This window comes from Rhinopithecus roxellana, chromosome 12, assembly GCF_007565055.1.
Source record: "Rhinopithecus roxellana isolate Shanxi Qingling chromosome 12, ASM756505v1, whole genome shotgun sequence".
In the NCBI taxonomy this organism is placed as follows: domain Eukaryota; kingdom Metazoa; phylum Chordata; class Mammalia; order Primates; family Cercopithecidae; genus Rhinopithecus; species Rhinopithecus roxellana.
In genome coordinates, this window is record NC_044560.1 from 15,023,340 (window position 1) to 15,038,530 (window position 15,191).

At 49.0% G+C, this 15,191-nt stretch overlaps 1 non-coding gene across 1 annotated transcript; it reads left to right on the top strand.

Annotated features, from left to right (window-relative positions):
* The first annotated feature begins 479 nt into the window (after window positions 1–479).
* Window positions 480–562, top strand: LOC115892555. The gene has a single exon (XR_004052425.1).
* Window positions 563–15,191: the final 14,629 nt, after the last annotated feature.

Here is a 15,191-nt window from a genome sequence, read left to right on the forward strand (position 1 = left end):
ATCATCAAGCCTATCAAATGCCTGGTAAAGGCTTGCCAGCCTGCAGAACATAAGCTGATTTGGTGAGCACCAAGTTCTCAGTAGCTTTGGAGAAATTGGATGGGGTTAGAATGGGAGTGGGGGTGGAAACCTTGCTAGTAATATCGTGCCAATCTCTGCTTAAAATTTCTAGGGAGACTGCTCAGCCTGACATAGCACTGGTTTTGGGTACAGGGCAGGGCAGAAGGGTTGGCAGCAGATGGGGTGCAGCATGTGTAGTAGGGTAGGGCATTCTTAGGTCCTCAGGGGAGTGTTTTCCTTCCATGATCAGATCCCACTGTAGGTGGCAATGCCTGCTGGGAGCCTGAGAAAATTACACAAACATGGCAGGTAAAGTGGGGTCAGGGACCTGGGATGGGGGCAGGAGAGGCAAGGGGCAGCTGGCGACGCTGGAGGGGAGAGAGGTATAGAGACGCCTTTGCTGCAATAACTGTGAGCCCTGGCCAGTGATGAAGTCACCATTATGCAGTCTGAGTTCTGGGAACCAGGTGACGGAGTGTGTTCTAAGAACCGACTGAGGGCCGGGTGCAGTGGCTCATGCCTGTAATCCTAGCACTTTGGGAGGCTGAGGTGGGCAGATCACCTGAGGTCAGGAGTTGGAGACCAGCCTGGCCAACGTGCTGAAATCCCATCTCTACTAAAAATACAAAAAAATTAGTCGAGCGTGTTGGCACCTACCTGTAACCCCAGCTACTCGGGAGGCTGAGGCAGGAGAATCGCTTGAACGCAGGATGTGGAGGTTGCAGTGAGCAGAGATCATGCCATTGCACTCCCCAGCCTGGGCGACAGAGTGAGACTCCATCTCAAAAAAAAAAAAAAAAAAAAAAAAACAGAATGAACTGAGGCCAGGCAAAATAAGATAAAATAAAATAAAATCCCTCTGGGATTGCTTGCAGCCTCCACAACAGACGTTGCAGGCCTTACAGAAGCCATTCAAGATCTGGATCAATTTCCCTCAGCCAGGCAGATTCACACCCCCTTCACATCCAACGTGACCAGCCGGTCCCTCGACGCACGTGTGCTCAGCCACCTCCATGCATTTCACACCCAACATGATCAGCTGGTCCCTTGACACGCATGCACTCAGCCACCTCCATGCATTTCACACCCAGCGTGACTGGCTTGTTCCTAGACACATTTCACACCCGACGTGATCAGCCAGTCCCTAGACACCCGAGCGCTCAACCCCTTTCATGCATTTGTTTGTGCTGCCCTTCTTCCGTCTGCTTCCTGTCTCGTCCTTCAAACCCAGTAGAGATGTTACTTTCTCTGGGATGTCCTCCTTGGCTGATTGCTCTGTACTCCCAGGTGCTTCTCTAACACTTGTTGGCATCCCTAGGACAGCACACATAACCCTGCAATGAAGTGACCAGGGTGCAGGTCTGCCTCCACATGTGACCGTGGGCTCCTGGAGGGCGAGGGTACCTTCTTATTCATTTCTGTGGGCCTAGCACAGCACCTGGCATGGTGGGTATTGGTTAAAAGATGAGGGGCCAGCCCAGGTAACATGGCGACACCATGTCTCTACAGAAATATTTTTTTTTGAAACAGAGTCTCACTCTGTTGTTCAGGCTGGAGTGCAATGTCCTCCTGGGTTCAAGTGATTCTCCTGCCTCAGCCTCTTGAGTAACTGGGACTACAGGTATGCACCACCACACCACAGCTGGATAATTTTTGTATTTTTAGTGGAGAGAGGGTTTCACCATGTTGGCCAAGCCGGTCTCAAACTTCTGACCTCAAGTGATCCGCCCACCTCAGCCTCCCAAGTACTGAGATAATAGGCGTGAGCTGTCAAGCCCAGCTCTACAAAACTGAAAAAAAAAAAAAAAAAATTAGCCACGTGTGGTGGTGCGCGTCTATAGTCCCAGCTACTCGGGAAGCTGAGGTGGGAGGATCGCTTGAGCCCAGGAGGTAGAGGCTGCAGTGAGCCATGATTGCTCCATTGCACTCCAGCCTTGGTGACAGAGCAAAAGTCTGCCTCAAAAACAACAACAACAACAACAACAACGACAACAACAAAAGAATGAGGGGCTGAGTAAGAGGCATAAATGTCTTCAAGGTTCAACCAAGTCAGTTAAATTGGCCTGAGACAATAGGGAGCAGGTGGGACAAACTGGACAGTGAGTGACTTGTGTGAAGGGATTCAAACTCAATGAAAGAACATTAGGGAGAGGGTGGCAGCCTGTGCCTCTAATCCTGGCTATTCAGGAGGCTGAGGCAGGAGGATCGCTTTAGCCCAGGAGGTCAAGGATGAGTGAGCTATGATCACAACTATGAATAGCTATGGTACTCCAGCCTGGGCACCAGAGTGAGACCCAGCCTCTACATTAAAAAATAATGGGACTGAGAGCGGTGGCTCACGCCTGTAATCCCAGCACTTTGGGAGGCCAAGGCGAGTGGATCACCTGAGGTCAGGAGTTCAAGACCACCCTGACCAACATTGCAAAACGCCATCTCTACTAAAAATACAAAAATTAGCTGGGTGTGGTGGCGAGCGCCTGTAGTACCCGCTACTCGGGAGGCTAAGGTATGAGAATTGCTTGAACCCAGGAGGCGGTGGTTGCAGTGAGCCAAGATTGTGCCACTGCACTCCAGCCTGGGCAACAGAGTGAGATTCTGTCTCCAAATAATAATAATAATAATAAAATAAAATAAAAAATAATGTCAGCCACATGTGATGACTTACACCTATAATCCCAGCACTTTGGGAGGCCAAGGTGGGTGGCTCACCTGAGGTCAGGAGTTCGAGACCAGCCTGGCCAACATGGTGAAACCCCGTCTCTACTAAAAATACAAAATTAGCTGAGTGTCGTGGTGCATGCCTGTAATCCCAACTACTTGGGAGGCTGAGGCAGGAGAATCGCTTGAACCCAGGAGGTAGAGGTTGCAGTGAGCCAAAATCATGCCACTGCACCCCAGCCTGGGCAACAAGAGTGAAACTCCATCTCAAAATGAATAAATAAATAAAAAGTCATCAGGCTACTGCCTTTAGGGTCCTACAGTCTATATATATACATATATATATATAGAGAGAGAGAGATACATATATATATATTTTTTAATACGGAGTCTTTCTCTGTCACCCAGGCTGGAGTGCAGTGGTGTGATCTCGGCTCACTGCAAGCTCTGCCTCCTGGGTTCACGCCATTCTGCTGCCTCAGCCTCCCGAGCAGCTGGGACTACAGGCGTCCGCCACCACGCCCGGCTAATTTTTGTATTCTTAGTAGAGACGAGGTTTCACCATGTTAGCCAGGATGGTCTCGATCTCCTGACCTTGTGATCTGCCTGCCTCGGCCTCCCAAAGTGCTGGGATTACAGGCATGAGCCACCGCGCCTGGCCAAGATATTTTTTTTTTTTAAAGAGAAAGAAAATTGGTGGGTGAAACATAGTCTCTGATAAAACAACAATGTGCTAGTATTTATTGTGTGCTTACTCTGTGTTGAGAAATACAGCTCTGTGGTTCCAAGCATGGACTCTGGAAACAGGCCGCCGGGTTTGAGTCTCGGCTTTCCTGCCTGTTAGCTGTGACACTTTGGTCATGTTATTTAACCTCTCTGAGCCTCAGTTTCCTCATCTGCAAAATAGAAAGTGTAACAATATCTACCTTAGAGGGTTGTGAGGATTCAAAGAGTGAATAGTAAACAGGAAGTACATAAAATAGTGCCTGGCCCATGGAAAACCTCCAGGAAGTGTTGGCTGTTATTGTTCCTTGATGGTGAGTGTTCATGGAAGGCCTGGCTGAGAAGGTGACTGTAAACTGAGCCCTGGACATGGGAAAGGAGCCACCCCAGCTGAGCTCTGAGCGAAGAAGTTCCAGGCAGAGGGAAGAGCAGAGGAAGGCCCCCAAGGCTCGACTGCATGTGAGGGCAGGAAGAAGGCAGTGAGGCTGGAGCCCCAAGGAAGAGAGGGCAGAGGCAAGGGCCTGGAGGGCAGGGAGGGGCCAGTGCTTGGTGGCTCTTCTAGGTCATGGAAAGAAGTCTGGATTTTATTCTAAGTATGATGGAAGCCATCAGGGACTGGCTTATGGTGAGGCTAGCATATCACGAGATTACTGCCATTGAAGAGATTATAGGCTCGTGCCTATAATCCCAGCACTTTGGGAGGCCGAGATGGGCGGATCATGAGGTCAAGAGATAGAGACCATCCTGGCCAACATGGTGAAACTCTGTCTCTACTAAAAATACAAAAATTAGCTGGGCATGGTGGTGGGTGCCTGTAATCCTAGCTACTCGGGAGGCTGAGGAAGGAAAATCACTTGAACCCCAGAGGCGGAGGTTGCAGTGAGCTGAGATCATGCCACTGCACTCCAGCCTGGGTGAGACAGAGCGAGACTCTGTCTCAACAAAAAAAAAAAAAAAAAGAAAAAGAAAAAGAAAGAAAGAAAAAGAATGTCTCAAAAAAAAAAAAAAAAAAAAGAAGAAGAAGAAGTTTGTTACACTCACAGATCCCAAAGGGGGCATGCTATACCATGGGAGACACATGAGGAAACACCAGGGTCTGTCAGGTGGCAGAGGGGAAAACGGGTGGGCAAGAGCCTTTAGTGTGGTTTTGATATCAACCACAGGTTCTTGGGCTGCCAATGCAATCAAAATTGACATGAGGCCAAAAGAGTTTAACCAGACAAGGCTTCATTGGAGCTTATGCCTTGGCATAAGGGAGGCAGCACAAGAGAGCGAGAGAATTCCCTGGCTGACTCCCTGAAAAGAACTGGCTGGAATTTTTTATTAGGCAAAGCATGAGAATTGATGGTGGGTAGGTTATGCAGGCTGGGCTGGGCAAAGCGTGTGAGAGGTAGGAGATACAGGTCAGTACATCTAGTTGGATGGTTTTCTTGAGTAATGGGCCACCTGGTGGTGGTCTGGCCAGCAGCAACAAGCCTGTAAATCAGATATTCCACAACCATTGGATCTCCTAAGGCCAGTTCCTGGATTTCTTTAAGTAAAAGACATGGTTACACATTATGAGTGCACAGAACAATATAGAATGGTGATTTTCTTTGTTTGGCCAAAGCCTTGGGGTTAGCGGGTATGGTGTCAGCGAGGTAATGGTGTGGGTTTTATGATCAGCAGATGTATGAAAGAATGCTCTAGTGAGGGTGAGCTGAAGCCAAACCCTATCCCCACTCTGTCTAGGTTCCTTGGAAAGGAACGGGCAAGGCAGGGTAAGCAGGCTTAGCATTTTCTCGTTTGAATACTGTCAGCTCAGGGGATAGGGGCTACCCCTAGTAGTCTGGTACCTGGCTCTGGGGTGATGAGGGCAGGAGAATCGTTGCCCTGAGTGTGAGAGCCCAATAGAGGAGGTGGCGTGGGGTGTGGGCTCTTGATTGGTTGGTTTGCACTTGAAAGGCATACTCCAGGGCCCTTTGCTTGCTGTCTCTAGGAATTGGCTAGCTCTGAGAGGCGCAGTCTTTCCAGGGTCAGCAAGGTCCCAGTGACAAAGCATTAAAATACAGGCAATAAAAAGACATGGTTAATACAGGGTCAAAGCCAAGGAGGGAGTGGGCTTATATTTTACCAAGATCCTCTGGCTGCTGGAAGGAGAAAGTACTTTAGTAAGAAGAGAGGAAAGCAGGGACCAGAGACCAATGCGGTGATCCTGGGTGAGCAAGGGTGTCTTAGCTTAGGGTGAGGGCAGGGGAGGTGGGAGCGAGGCTGGTTTCAAGGTTTGTGTGGAGGTGAGACTAATGACCATCCAACAAGGAGCCTTTCAGATTACAAGAAGCAAGTTGAGGCTCATTCTGTTCTTATTTCTGAGATTCACATTTATGCTTCCTCCCCTAGTTATGAACTGCACTATCTCACTCTTCTTTTTTTTTAGCTCTGTCACCCATGTTGGGGTGCAAGGGTACAATCACAGCTCACTGCAGCCTCAACTTCCCGGGCTCAAGTGATTCTGCCACCTCAGCCTTCCAAGTATCTGAGACCACAGGCACGTGCCACCATGCCAGGCTAGTTTTTCTTTTTGGTTCTTTTTTTTTTTTTTTTTTTAGAAATGGCGGGGGGGTCTCACTATGTTGCCCAGGTTGGTCTTGAACTCCTGGACTCAAGTGACTATCTCACTCTTCTGATGCTAATAGCTTATTAAAGCAATTTAAGGAGATGACACCTCCAGGATTAGAGGTAAACATAAAGTGTCCAACATAGTGTCCAGTACATAGTAGGTACTGAACAAATCCACTGCTTTTCCTTCCATAAGGAAAAGTTAAAAAATCCAGCAGATCTCGTGCCAGATAGACTGTGGTTCAAGTATGGGCTTTACCCCACACTGGTTGGGTGACCCTAGACAAGTGATTTCTTTTTTTTTTTTTTTTTTTTTTGAGATGGAATCTCACTCTTGTTGCCCAGACTGGAATGCAGTGGCGTGATCTTTGCTCACTGCAACCTCTGCCTCCTGGGTTCAAGTGATTCTCCTGCCTCAGCTTCTCGAGTAGCTGGGATTACAGGCACCTGCCACCAGGCCTGGTTAATTTTTTTTTTTTTTTTTTTTAGTAGAGACGGGGTTTCACCACGTTGGCCAGGCTGGTCTCGAACTCCTGACCTCATGATCCACTTGTCTTGGCCTCCCAAAGTGCTGGGATTACAGGCGTGAGCCACTGAGCCCAGCCTAGACAAGTGATTTAATCACCCTGTATCTCCCTTCCTTAATCTGAAAGCAGAGATAAGAGGGCCTTGCTCTTCTAGTAGTGGTGAAAGTTAAGTGAGGCAAAGTATGTAAGGGTCTCAGCCTTTGCAGGGGCTCCACCAATTATAGCAGTAGTTATCACATACTCAAGAATGGCAGTCTGGGGCCAGGTTCCCAAGATGGGGCCAAGACTCAAAGAGAAATGGGACAAAGCCCCCTTCATCTCCTCCTTGGTGCCCAGTTCTGGGCCTGCTTCCCTCCAGGCCTGATCCCCGCCCTCACCTCCCATCTCTACTGGGCATCTTCTCAAAGAGCCAACAGAAAGCTGCGTTCACTCTGCCAAGAGGCATCCCTGGAAAAGGAGAGGAGAAAGAAACCTTCCTGTCTGGGCTTTGGAAAGCAGACTGTTAATTACCTGGGGTTCGCAGCAGCCTGCCTGTTAGGTAAACATTTGCCAAGCTGGCTCCATGCATTAACCCCTTGTTACCCAGAGCTGAAGTGTTTGGAGGTGGGCTGCTCTAGAAGGGTCCAGAAACTAACTTGAGGGAGGCTGAGCACGACTTCTGTAGCCTTCAAATGGGTCCCATTCAGGTGAGACATTCAGGAGGATGGCATAGAATGACTTCAGGATCAGGGTTTGAAATTTACTTCACTTGACTTGTCCCGAGACCCCTGCCCCGGCAATATGGGATGTTCCCCAGACCCCTGTCCCAGGAATACAACCCCCAAAGGAGTGGCCAGGACTAAAATCTCAACCTGCAACTTGAGGTATGACCAAGTTCCTGTGTGTGAGGGGATGGACCAGGGATACCTGGTCACCTTAATCCCCCCTGGCTTTCTCTGGATAACAGAAACTCACTCTAGAGGAAGCAGAGACCCACCTCCCAGAGGGAGAGACCCTGGGTGGTGTTTAGGGGTGGCTGGTGTATGGTTGGTGCACCTGACAGCAATAACTGAAGAAACAAGAGCTGCCACGTGAAGAATGCTGAGGGAGGGTGCTACGTGAGGATACCGTGTGTGTGTGTGTGTGTGTGTGTGTGTGTGTGTGTGTGTGTGTGTGTGTGTGTGTGTGTTTTGAGACTGAGTCTTGCCCTGCCACCCAGGTTGGAGTACAATGGCGCAATCTTGGCTCACTGCAACCTCCGCCTCCCGGGTTCAAATGATTCTCCTGCCTCAGCCTCCAAAGTAGCTGGGATTACAGGCACCTGCCACCACGCCCAGCAAATTTTTGTGTTTTTAGTAGAGATGGGGGTTCACCATGTTGGCCAGGCTGGTCTCGAACTCCTGACCTTGTGATCCACCCACCTTAGCCTCCCAAAATGCTGGATTACAAGCATGAGCCATCGTGCCTGGCCGAGGATGCTATATAAACTGCCTTTATTTTTGCAAGCAGTTGTGGTTCTCCCATCCAGCTTGCCACCATGGGACCACCCTGTATGTAAGTCTCCTCAAATAAATCCTATGTCTCATTTTGTGGCTTCAGTTCTCTTCTGTAGCCTCTTGAAGCTGGTGTAATCCCAGTGGAGGTCCATTTGGGTCTGGGACAACATTAATTAGAGTTAGACTTGGTCTTAGGCAAGGTGGCATGAGGGGAAAGGTAAGGCAAGGTAGGCTTGGGTTGATTACAATGATCACTTGTGTATCTACCTGTACAGTTTGCCAAGCACTTTTCCACCTTTATCTCATCCAACGAGTCCCATGGTAAGCCTGTGAGGAGGGAATTAGCCTCCTGTGATGCAGTGGCTCAGATCCAGGCTGTTACTCACTAGCTGTGTGGCCTTGGGGCAATCACTTCACCTCTCTGAACCTCATCTGTAAAATCGGGGGAATAGCCATCTGCCCTGGCAGTTTTGTTGTGAGGCTTAAATGAAATTCTGGATCTAAAGAGCTCAGTAGTGCCTGGCACATATTCAACCTCTCCCTTGAATTCCCTATTTTACAGAAGAGGAAAATGAGGCTGGGTGAGCTCCCAAATTATAATCCTCTAAATGTAAAAAAAAAAAATCATACAAATACACAATAAGCACATGTCTCTGTTGTTAATTTCACTAATTCATGAGGCAGATCTCAGGATGACAGAGCTGGTTCAGAGAACCCAGTGATAGGAGTCGAGGAGGCACAGGGAATGCCAGAACAAGATTGCTAGATTCCAAATTGGGAAATGCTCTATAGTGCTTGAAGTAGAACCTTTAGGGGTGATCTCTGTTGGTCAGAAGTCATTTGTATCACTGTTGGACAAAAATCATTTGTAACTTATCTGTTTTCTATACATTAGCACCATAGTTTTCAGACTTATTAAATGTTAGGGCCAGGCTGGGCACGGTGGCTCATGCCTGAAATCCCAGCACTTTGGGAGGCCGAGGTGGGTGGATCACTTGAGGTCAGGAGTTCGAGACCAGCCTGGCCAATGTGGTGAAACCCCATCTCTACTAAAAATACAAAAATTAGCCGGGCATAATGGTGGGCGCCTGTAATCTCAGCTACTTGGAGGCTGAGGCAGGAGAATTGCTTGAATCTGGGCCGAGATCGCGCCATTGCACTCCAGCCTGGGCGACAAGAACGAAACTCCGTCTAAAACAAAAACAAAATAAAACAAAAAAAGTTTGGGCCCCAATACACAGGGTGTAAAAACTCAAACAAGGCCAGGCACAGTGGCTCATGCCTATAATCCCAACACTTTGGGAGGATGAGGCTTGGGCCTAGGAGTTGGAGACCAGCCTGGGCAACAGAGAGAGAACTCGTCTCTACAAAAATAAAATAAAATAAAATTAGCCAGGTGTGGTGGTGTGGGCTGTAGTCCTGGAGTACTCCTGTACTCAGGAGATTGAGGTGGGAGGTCAAGGCTGCAGTGAGCCATGATCGCACAACTGCACACTCCAGCCTGGGCAACAGAGCGAGATCCTGTCTCCAAAAAAAAAAAAAAAAAGTTAAAGTTACTCCCCTTTAGGGACTCCTACGACACTTGAGGGCTTGTTATGCAATGCCCCAGTGGGAGGATTAAGACCACACAGGCTCCTCATTGCTTCACTTCTAAGCTTTATAAAATTTTTCTTAACAAAGTCATGTTGACAGGATGGGAAAGGGAAGGATTGACCTACCAAACTATGTCAGGATTACTTCTGAGTAAGAATTTCAGATCTTTTTGCTCTGAAAAGCCTAGTTCTGCTACCACTTTAGGTTGATGATAAGAAAACGAAAGCCCGAGGCTGGGCGCGGTGGCTCATGCCTGTAATCCCAGCACTTTGGGAGGCTGAGGCGGGCAGATCACCTGAGGTCAGGGGTTCAAGACCAGCCTGGCCAACATGACAAAACCCCATCTCTTCTAAAAATGCAAAAATTAGCCGGGCCTGGTGGTGGGTGCCTGTAATCCCAGCTACTCGGGAGGCTGAGGTGGGAGAATCATTTGAACCTGGGAGGCGGAGGTTGCAGTGAGTGGAGATCGTGCCACTGCACCCCAGCCTGGGTGACACAGCGAGACTTTGTCTTAAAAAAGAAAAGAAAAACCCAGGACCAGTTCTGGTGGCTCACATCGTAGTCCCGGTGTGTTAAGAGGCCGAGGTGAGAGGATCACTTGAGCCCAGGAGTTTGAGGCTGCCATGAGCTGTGATTGCACCTGTAAGCTCCAGCCTGGGTGACAGAGTAAGACTCTGTTTCTAAAACAAATTTTAAAATAAAAAATAAATTTAAAAAAAATGAAAAAGAAAATGAAGGCCCAGGAAAAGGGTGTGACTTGTCCAAGGTCACACAGCCATGCCTAGAAGAGGAGCAGAGGCTAGAACCTGCTTTTCCCAACCCCCATCCCCAGGTCCCCCAGATGGCTTCCCTGGCCCTGCACCCTGTGGGGTCCAGGAACTGCTCTGCATCCTGGCAGGGGTGGGGGGTCTACAGGGGCAGACTGAAGCATCTGCTGGAGTTGACTGATACTGCAGAGTCTTGGGATTCACCATGGCTTATGGTTATCTGCACTCAAGCAAGTGAGAGCTGTGACCTCAGTGCCTCTGGAAACCTCCAGCCTCCGCACTTGCTAATTCTGCAGTGAGACACTCAGGCAGCCCAGAGCTGCAGGAACAAACAGCCATAGACAAGAAGCAGCAGATGGGTTTCCACGGTGATCATTTCCTGGAGTCCAAGTATCTTCTTTCTTCCTGAATGGAGGTGGAGGTGCAGCAAGAGAAACAGGGAGGGGGAAGCCCAAGTCTTGGTCCAGATCCACCCAGATGGATACCTCGGCACCCCTTGGGCAAGTCACCTCACCTTCCTAGGTCTGAGGAGGGACAGAAGGATGCCATTTGCTAGGCACCTGCTCCACACCAGGCATGGTGTGCTGAATGCTACACACTCACTACCTCATTTCTTTAATCTCCTTCCCAGCAAGCCTTCAGGGAAGGAGCTATTATTAGCATCCGCATTTTGCCGATAGGAAACAGAAGCAGAGAGGTGAAGTAACTCCACAGGAACACACGGCTTGTTAAGAGCACTTGAGCTGTGCTCTTAACCACAGCACACACAGTGCTGAGTCCCTTCCTCTGAGGACCAGAGCCATTCCTTCTGGAGATTTCAGGCCCAGCCTGAAGCAGGAGGGAGGGAAGGAAGGCCAAGGAGGGTGCAGAGAGGAAACGCTTCAGGTGAAACATGGTATTGTTAGCCCCCATTTTCTGCCTGGGCGTCCTAGCCAATATGACACCTGGTGCTTCAGGCGGGAAGCACCCCCATGTCCAGGCAGCCCCCAGGCAGCTGTGACACACGCTGCAGTGCTCAGAGCTCTGAGATGCCTCCAGAGGCATCTGTGTCCTCAAATTCACAAAAATGCCTGCTTCAACCCTGTCCTGTAAGAAACAAGTCCTCTACCTCCTCCAGGAAGCCTCTTCCATTGCACCCGAGGCCAGGCCCTCTCCTCCCCTTCAGTACTATCCTCTCCTTCCTGCTCTGGCTTATTCCCATCGCCCAAAGTGTTCATTTCCGTCCCATTGATCAGAGCCCAGGAATAGGATGGGGGCTCCTGGTGGCTTTTTTGAGCACCGAAAAGCCTGATGGAGGCCCCTGGCAGATCCCTGACCTCAGTCCTGCCTGCCAGGATGCCCCTGCCTTCTCTTCCTCCATCCAAGCCCCAGGGCAACCATGTGAATCGCAGGTTAGACAAGCCCAGGTTCCAGCTGGCCTGAGAGCTTCCTCCACAGGGGTGAAGGTAGGAGAAGGCTTATGTATGTGCACAAATATGGGCACGGGCAGAAGCCAGCCAGGGAGCCCAGGACTGGGGTGGGGGACGCATAGAGCTATTAATAGAACGGGATTAGGTATTCCTCCAAACCCCAAACCAGCTGAGCTTGGCTTCCTAGCCATCTCAACTTTGTCCATCCCTCCATTCCTTCACTCATTCAACAAGTATTTGTTGGATATATATATATCTTTAAAAAAATAAAGACAGTCTTGTATGTTGCCTAGGCTGATCTCAAACTCCTGGGCTCAAGAGATCCTCCTGCTGACATTTCAACTTCAGCCTCCTGAGTAGCTGGGACTACAGGTGCATGCCACCATGCCTGGCTTTTTTATTCATTTATATCTGTTTTATACATTTAAAGATGGGGTCTTCCTCTTGTGCCCAGGTTGGAATGCAGTGGCACCCATAGTTCATTGCAGCCTGAAATTCCTGGGGTCAAGTAATCCTCCTACCTCAACCTCCCGAGTAGCTGGGATTACAGGCATGAGCCACCAGCTCCAATTAATTTTTTGTTTGTTTGTTTGTTTTGTGGAGACAAAGACTTTCTATGTTGCCCAGGCTGGTCTCAAACTCCTGGGCTCAAAAGATTGAAGGGGTGGCCCACCTGTGGGCGTTTCTCGTTAGGTGGAATGAGAGACTTGAGAAAAGAAATGAGACACAGAGACAAAGTATAGAGAAAGAAAAAGTGGGCCTAGGGGACCGGAGCTCAGCATACAGAGGACCCACACCAGCACCTGTCTCTGAGTTCCCTTAGTATTTATTGATAATTATCTTTACCATCTTAAAGAAAAGGAAGTGGCAGGATAATAGGATCATTGTAGGGAGAAAGTCAGCAGTAAGACATATGAATAAAGTTCTCTGTGATATTAATAAGTTTAAGGAAAAGTGCTGTGCCTTGATATGCATACGCAAACATCTTCATAAACCTTTTTAGTGCATAAAGAGCAGCATTGCACTAGCAAGTCCCGCCTTTCTCCCTAAGGCGGTTTTCTCCTTTCTCAGTAAACAGAACATACAATCGGGTTTTATACCGAGATGTTCCATTGCCCAGGGACGGACAGGAGACGGATGCTTTTCTCTATCTCAACCGCCAACAACCACCAAGAGGCCTTCTTTCCTCTTATACTAGTCCTCCTCAGCACAGACCCTTCACGGATGTCAGGCTGGGGGACGATCAGGTCTTTTCCCTTCCCATGAGGCCATATTTCAGACCATCACATGGGGAGAAACCTTGGACAATACGTAGCTTTCCTAGGCAGAGGTCCCTGTGACCTTTGGCAGTGTGCGTGTCCCTGGGTACTTGAGATTAAGAGAATGGTGATGACTTTTAACCAGCAAGCTGCCTTCAGGCACTTGTTTAACAAAGCACAGCCTGCACAGCCCAAAATCCTTTAAACCTTGAGTCACCACAGCACATGTCTCTTGCAAGGACAAGGTTGGGGGTAGGTCACAGATTAACAGCATCTCAAATACAGAACAAAATGGAGACTCTTATGTCTGCTTATTTCTATATAGACACAGTAACAGTCTGATCTTTCTTTCCCCCACAAGGATCCTCCTGCCTAAGCCTCCCAAAATGCTAGGATCACAGGTGTGAACCACTGTGCCCAGCCTGGACATTTATTCTATTATTGCTGGGGATGAGAAGGAGGTATGAGAACAGACTCCTGAGCTTCTTCCCCAGAATTGTTCCTCTCAGTTTTCCCCACCTCAGTTAATGACAACTCTACCCTGTCTGTGGTGCAGGCCGGACCTCACATCTAATCTATCAGCAATTTGCCCTGGCTTAAAATATACCCAGAATCCAACTACTTCTCATTCATCCCACCCCGCCATCCTGGTCCCAGCCACTGCTGTGGCTCACTTGCAATACAGCCTGGCCCAGCAGGGCTCCCTGCTGCTGTCCCTGATCCTACAGCCAGCCTCTTCCCTGGAGCCTCTCCTGCCTCAGAACCTGTGGCCCGGCTGTTCCTCTTGCCTGGAGCTATTTTCCACTAGAAAATATAATTCTTCACTCACTCCTTCACCTTCTCAGAAATTTACACAAATGCCAGGTGTTTTTTTTTTTTTTTTTTTTTTTTTTTTTTTTTTTTTTTTTTTTTTTGAGGCAGACTCGCTCTGTCGCCCAGGCTGGAGTGTAGTGGCGTGATCTTGGCTCACTCCAACCTCCGCCTCCCGGGTTCAAGCAATTCTCATGTCTCAGCCTCCCAAGTAGCTGGGATTATAGGCATGCGCCACCACACCGGGCTAATTTTTGTATTTTTAGTAGAGATGGGGGTCTTGCTTTGTTGGCCAGGCTGGTCTCGAACTCCTGGCCTCAAGTGATCTGCACACTTCAGCCTCCCAAAGTGCTGAGATTACAAATGTGAGCTACTGTACCAGGCCACAAATGCCAGCTTTTTGATGAGGCCTCCCGTGTTTCTGTCTAACATTGCAACCCATCCCATCTCCCCAGCAGTTATTGTCAAATAGCATGAGATATTTATTCATTTTGTTTCTTGCCTATTTCCCCTCCCTGGAGGGTAAGTTCCAGGAGGGCAAGATTTTTTCTGCTTTGCTCACTGCCCTTAAGACCTGCCTGGCCCCACAGTAGGGGTTCATTAAATAGCTGTTGAATGAATGAGAGACTTGTGGGGTGACAGACCAGTCAAAAAGCTGTCCCTGCCTCCAATCCTGCCATTTCCTGTCTGTCCCCACACAGAGAGCCACAGCGATTTTTCTACAAACCAGATTGCTCTCTTTCAGGTCTTAGGGTAGGTATCACTTCCTTGGAAGCCTTCTCGGGCCCCCTGGGCTAGGCAGCCCCTCTGTGTACTCTCGGGGTACTCTCCCCTCATTCTGTACTTGCCTGCAATTGCCTAGTTCTGTAATTGTCTTCTCCAGGACAGTGAGCTCTGGAGGGTGGGGACGCGTCTGTCTCCCTCCCTGTTGGGAGCTGGAATGGTACAGTGGTTACAGGAGTGTACTACCTGGCTAAGTCATGGGAATTTAGGCAAATTACTTAAGCTCCTTGGGCCTCAAGCTTTCTCCACTGTAAAATGTGGATCATCACAATTTCTCCCTCCTAGGGTTGGGGCAAGGATGAAATGAGCTAATACAAACGAGAGATGCTTGGCACAGGGTAAGTGCAATGAGTGTCAGCTATGATTACTCTTACTCAGGGTCGTGCCCCCTGGCCTAGCTCAGAACCTGGCCCATATTCAACACTCATAAGTGTTTGTTAGATGAATGGATGACTGTGTATAGGGATAGAGGGATGAAGGAATGGCATGAGGACCTAGAGGGGGGCTCTAACCCAGCCTGAGGATCACT